The 6224-nt window shown below is 45.0% G+C and overlaps 1 long non-coding RNA gene across 4 annotated transcripts in view; it reads right to left on the bottom strand.

Moving 5' to 3' along the window:
- Positions 1–1817: 1817 nt before the first annotated feature.
- LOC149122315 (uncharacterized) overlaps positions 1818–6224 on the bottom strand; it is a 51484-nt gene continuing 47077 nt past the window's right edge. Inside the window, exon 4 of one of the 4 annotated variants that reach the window (XR_016220648.1) lies at positions 1818–2278. This is a non-coding gene — a long non-coding RNA (uncharacterized LOC149122315). The remainder of the gene's footprint in view (positions 2279–6224) is intronic. The other 3 variants (XR_016220649.1, XR_016220650.1, XR_016220644.1) reach the window with 3 other exon arrangements.

Here is a 6224-nt window from a genome sequence, read left to right as displayed (position 1 = left end):
GCAGGCGGAGGATTAGCCAAGTGAGCCATGGCGCTGGCCCCTTCCATGAATTTTTTTAAAGTATACTCATTTTTTCATTTTTTTTAACTGGAATCTGTGCCCCTATAGATTTTTCCCCAAATAAGTCATTCCTAATAGCTAAAAAAAAAAAAAAAAATAACCCAAATGACAAGCAGCTCCACTTCACTCACTTATTCACCCATTATTTTTCTCAGCAAATATTTACTAAGAATCATGTATATGCAAGACCCTGTCCTGAGTGCTGAAAATAAAGCATTCAGCAAAGGAGACCCAATCATTATCTGCTCTACATTCTAGTTGGAAGAAATCAGTGAACAAATACATTTTAAAAGAAAATATTAAGTACCAGCTGATGAGAAGTCCCAGCTGTGGAGAGCCACCAAATCCAACAATGGGATAAAAAGGGCAGGAGGTGGGCTGCTGTCCTCACCATTAGTTTCAAAAGCCTCCATGTAGATCTAACACTGGAAAGTCATCCTCATATCAGCCAGAAGCTATGTGTTCTGTCTTGAAGATGAGATGAAGTTTGCTCAGGCAAGTGGAAAGATTCAGAGACAACAAGGAGGATTTGAAGTTGGCAGGTGTCTGAGAAGGAGCCGGTACCCTGCCACCCTCTACTTCCTATCCTAAAGGAGGACAAATGGGCTTGGACACCAGAGGTTCTGGACAAGCAACAGCACCCATGGGTTTGACTGGCCCTTGCCCCAGTGCAGAGAAGGAGGGATGGTTATGCCATGAATCATAGGTCAGTCTTCACTGCCCTTGCTGGAAGCAGGAGTGGATCTTTCTGCAGCCGTGCTTGGCTGAGATTTGGACTCTGATAGCCAGAGAACCCACCAGGACAGGGATCTGAATAAGTGAAAGCCCAACATGCCTCCAGAAATTAGTGTCCTCAGCTGACAATACTGTGCACTGATGGTGGTGACAGACAGACTTCCTCCCAATCCACCTGGCAGAAACACCATAAAATACTCCTTGGAAATGAGGTCAGATCCATTTAAAATGTGAAGGGTATGTGAGAGTCTAAATTGGCTTAGATAAAGGTTTTACTGCCTGCTAGAATGACTGCTTATAATAGAACTCAAATTCCATTAAAGAAAAATAAATTAAGTTACATTTCCTGCACTGAGGAATCAGGCTTTTGGTTTGCACCCACTCGGTCATATGTTAGAGAAAGATAGGGAAGAAGTGAAAGAGAAAGACAGGAGAGGGAAGAGAGAAATAGTCAGGTTTAATTCCAAGTCCAGAGAACACAAAAGAAGTGAGAAAAGGGAAGAGCTGGAGAAGGTGCCTCCCTCTCAGAAAGTTGGTCCCAGGGTGCAAAAGAGTATCTCTCCTCTCCTATTACAAAGCCCTCTCCAAGGCTGAGGCTCCTAGCATTAGGCTCCTTTCCTTTAGGGAGTTGGAGCTAGGGGTTGACCCACATTTTGCAGATGCAAGCTGATGAAATAGCCCATTTTTAAATTAAACCTACTTTTCACTTGAAATGCCTGTGGATAAGGGTAACAGGACTCCTCGGGTTTCTCTAAGAGTGGATTATTATGATTAGTGGGTTATTATGAACAGATCAATAGATCCATATCTGGAGTCATTATATACCATGAATCCCCATTGGTATTATCAACATTGCAAGGAGTCAAGTGTAATACTTGTAAGCATTTATCACACAGTAGATGTAATACAAGTGATAAATGCACATTAGATATTTTCATTTTCGAAAAATCATACTGGGTACAACTTGTTTAATTAAAAGAAAAAACTCATAAAGATTGTTAATCCAACCCCGCAGAAAAGGTTTTTGTGTCTGAGCCCCAAAGGGATGAATAAGCTATATTTTTAACTGCTTTATTTTTTGTAATACTCTATTGTGAATCCTCAGCATACAGAATGGATCAGAAGAAAGGGGTACAAAGAAAAGAGGGTAACGAATAGAGGACGAGGGTATTGCAAGGTCATGTTCAAGTGGCTGGAAGGCAGCAGGAAATGTCTGGAGTACATCATGCTGGACTTTTCAAATCTTAGACAATTTAAATATCACGGCCATTTGCTCTTTACCACCATCCACTTTTTGAAGTATGAAAATAAGCTCTTGTGTAGAAGTCAGAAATGCACCAGCCAATGCTCAGCCACATTAGGTGTTTGCTTGGGTCCTTCCTGTAGGCTGTCAGCCCCTTCCTGTTACATCTGAACACAAAATCCAATTCAGCAACTCCCAAGGTCTCTCCAGTTCTCACATAGAAACAGACTGATGCAGACCCTGGGAAAGAAAAGCCCACAGAAGCCAGTAAAGAACATACACCACACACAAACAAGACTTCCAGGTTTTTTTTATGTCCCATTGGAATAGAGAGAAGGTGGAAATGATGGAGTTATATAAATCCTGAGAGGGGCCGACACTGTGGCATAGCAGGTAAAGCTGCTGTCTGCAGTGCCGGCATCCCATATGGGCGCTGGTTCGAGTCCCAGCTGCTCCACTTCCGATCAGCTCTCCGCTATGGCCTGGGAAAGCAGTAGAAGATGGCCCAAGTCCTTGGGCCCCTGCACCCACATGGGAGCCTCAGAATAAGTTCCTGGCTTCAGATCAGCACAGCTCCAGCCGTTGCAACCAATTGGGGAGAACCAGCAGATGGAAGAATGATCTCTCTCTCTCTCTCTCTCTCTCTCTCTCTCCCCCTCTCCCCTTCTCCCCCTCTCCCCCTCCTTCTCTCTGTGTAACTTTCAAATAAATAAATAAATCTTTAAAAAATAAATCCTGAGAGAATTTCCGTAAGAATGGCTGGAGGTCAGCAGTTTGGAAAAAAGAAATGCAAACCTGCAAGATGCTTGCCAGCAAGCAAAACGAAGTAAAAATGAATTGTCAAAGAGTCAGTCCAATTTATGAAGTACAGAAAAACAGCCATAGTAAGGGCACAATCTGATCCTTGGTACCATTTCATGATTTTTTGGTAGATCTTGGTTTGCAATTCCTCTGTCATTCTAAAGGAAATAGTTCAAAACCTTAACCACTCAACACCTGCCTTCTTCACCCTCATCAAAAAAAAAAAAAAATCAAATCACTTCTCTTTTCACAAAGAAAGATGCTGTGATTTGATTTGTATTAGCTAAGCACTGTTCTGCTCTGTTTCACCACCATCACCATCACCAGTTCTGCCCATTTCTATTCTAACTTCTTCCCCCAGGAGGCAGAGGGCCAAGCTCACCTTTTCCTGTTTGAAGCTAGTTCATATTTACCCTGTGTGTTCTATCTCTACTACTCTTACCTCCCCCAGGGCTTTTGCCTGTCCACATGAGGGGACTTTAAAGAGTTCATAGAAAGTGAAATCATGGCCGGCGCCGTGGCTCAATAGGCTAATCCTCCACCTTGCGGCGCCGGCACACCGGGTTCTAGTCCTGGTCGGGGCGCCGGATTCTGTCCCGGTTGCCCCTCTTCCAGGCCAGCTCTCTGCTGTGGTCAGGGAGTGCAGTGGAGGATGGCCCAGGTGCTTGGGCCCTGCACCCCATGGGAGACCAGGAAAAGCACCTGGATCCTGGCTCCTGCCATCGGATCAGCGCAGTGCGCCGGCTGCAGCGGCGGCCATTGGAGGGTGAACCAACGGCAAGGGAAGACCTTTCTCTCTCTGTCTCTCTCTCTCACTGTCCACTCTGCCTGTCAAAAATAAAATAAAAATAAAAAAAAAATTAAAAAAAAAAAGAAAGTGAAATCAAAGGATAAGTTTATTTGGCTTCAAAAAAAATTGGAATCACACAATTTTCATGATTCCCATTTTCCATGAACTTTTTGAAGACTTCCTGGAACTCTTTTCTCAGCTGTATCTTCACATATTCATCTTTATTAGCACCTGTCCATCAACATTTAAAAGGATTCAAGGCCTCCATCCTTATAGAACTAAACATTCCTAAGAATAATTTTAGGCCTGTGCAGCGGCTCAGTAGGCTAATCCTCCGCCTAGCGGCGCCGGCACACCAGGTTCCAGTCCCGGTCGAGGCGCCTGATTCTTTCCCGGTTGCCTCTCTTCCAGGCCAGCTCTCTGCTGTGGCCAGGAGTGCAGTGGAGGATGGCCCAAATGCTTGGGCCCTGCATCCCATGGGAGACCAGGAGAAGTACCTGGCTCCTGCCTTCTGATAGGCGCGGTGTGCCGGCCACAGCGTGCCGGCTGCAGCGGCCATTGGAGGGGGGGGGGGAACCAACGGCAAAGGAAGACCTTTCGCTCTCTCTCTCTCTCTCACTGTCCACTCTGCCTGTCAAAAAAAAAAAAAAGAATAATTTTAAAGATACCATTAAACTAAAAGCAGAGAATTAACTTGTCGCTCCCCCTCTTCGTGGAGGAACGACACTAAACCCTGCCTAGGTTTCCTATCCGAGTCACGGCACCATTATGTCGCTCCCCATCTTCGTGGAGGAACAACACAGGACCCTGCGCTGTTCTTTTGTCTGCTCGGCCCTCCCCGGGTTTGCTGCTGGTTCTTCTCAGGTTGGCTACCGTCCCTTCCACCTCCGTGGAAGGGCGGTTCCCCCTGCCACTTTCCCCACTTCCGCGGGGGAGCGGCACACCGCCGGCTGGCTCTCTCGGGGGCTGCTCAGGTGTTCCTTCAGATAGATGTTCCTGGTGCATGTTGTCTCTCTCCTCCTTTATAGTCCTCTTCCACCAATCCCAACTCTGCTACCCACACGCCGAGTACGCTGCTCTCCTCCAATCAGGAGCAGGTCCTGCTGTTTATTGGTTGAACTGGAGGCAGCTGTGTAGAAGCTGTTTCCTCCTCTCCCAGCGCCATATTGTGGGAGAGCAGATGCATAGAATAAGTCTTAATTCGAGTAACAGTCTAGTCCGAATTGCTCCCCACATAACTGAGGAAAAAAATGCATCTAGTATATTACTATAAGGCTTCTTACAGCAACTTTAATAGCTGTTATCAAGTAGTTTAGGTCCTCAAACTGGATTACATAACACTTTTTAAGTTGACATCTCAAAATTTTAATTCTTTAAGTTGTTGCAAAGAACATAATCTTCGCATATATTTAAACTATAATACTTTGAAGTAGAACAATTAATTTAAATACTAGAGCAACTTAATCAACCATCACCAGTTTTGAAAATATATTAATAAGCTCTTTCATAAAAGTCAGAAACTTGGGGCTGGTTCCATGGCTCACATGGTTAATCCTCCGCCTGAGGCGCTGGCATCCCATATGGCGCCGGTTCTAGTCCCAGTTGCTCCTATTGCAGTCCAGCTCTTTGCTGTGGCCTGGGAAGGCAGTGGAGGATGGCCCAAGTGCTTGAGCCCCTGCACCTGCATGGGAGACCAGGAGGAAGCACCTGGCTCCTGGCTTCGGATCAGCCCAGCGCGCCGGCCGTAGTGGCCATCTGTGGGACGAACCAATGGAAAGAAGATCTTTCTCTCTATCTCTCTCTCTCACTGTCTATAACTCTACCTGTCAAATAAATAAATAAAAAGTCAAACTTTAGATTATCCCATTTTTCCTTGAAATCATGCTTGTGTTTCATTTTCCTGTATAATTTACCATAGGTGATATGTTTTTACGTTTGAATGTCTTCTGTTGATTACCATATCAGCAGTGATTTAACACAGGCAGATAAGTTTAAATTTATATTATGTGCAAGTCACTGTGTTCATACAGCTCTGTGTGTTAAAATCTAAGGGGAAGGGGTTTTAGAAACCCATAACATTAGGCCAGCGCTGCGGTTCACTAGGCTAATCCTCTGCCTGTGGCGCCGGCACCCCGGGTTCTAGTCCTGGTCGGGGCGCCAGATTCTGTCCCGGTTGCTCCTCTTCCAGTCCAGCTCTCTGCTGTGGCCCGGGAAGGCAGTGGAGGATGGCCCAAGTGCTTGGGCTCCTGCACCCGCATGGGAGACCGGGAAGAAGCACCTGGCTCCTGGCTTTGGATTGGTGCAGTGCGCCGGCCATAGCAGCCATTTGGGGTATGAACCAACGGAAGGAAGACCTTTCTCTCTGTCTCTCTCTCTCATTGTCTAACTCTGCCTGTCAAAAAAAAATTTTAAATATTAAAAAATTAAAAAAGAAACCCATAACATTAGTCCACAATTGGTCAAAATAATTTAAAATGTAATAAGTTTTAGAAATTAATAATTAAAATGTAACATCTTGATGTATCTTTTTAGAAATTTTTTTTTCAATTTGCCTATTTGAGAGAGACAGAGAAAGCTATCACCTGTTAATTCAAA

The sequence above is a fragment of the Oryctolagus cuniculus genome, chromosome 14 (assembly GCF_051225735.1).
Source record: "Oryctolagus cuniculus isolate XC-2025 breed Fujian yellow rabbit chromosome 14, ASM5122573v1, whole genome shotgun sequence".
NCBI classification, from domain to species: Eukaryota; Metazoa; Chordata; class Mammalia; order Lagomorpha; family Leporidae; genus Oryctolagus; species Oryctolagus cuniculus.
This window is presented reverse-complemented; position numbering and strand designations above follow the sequence as displayed.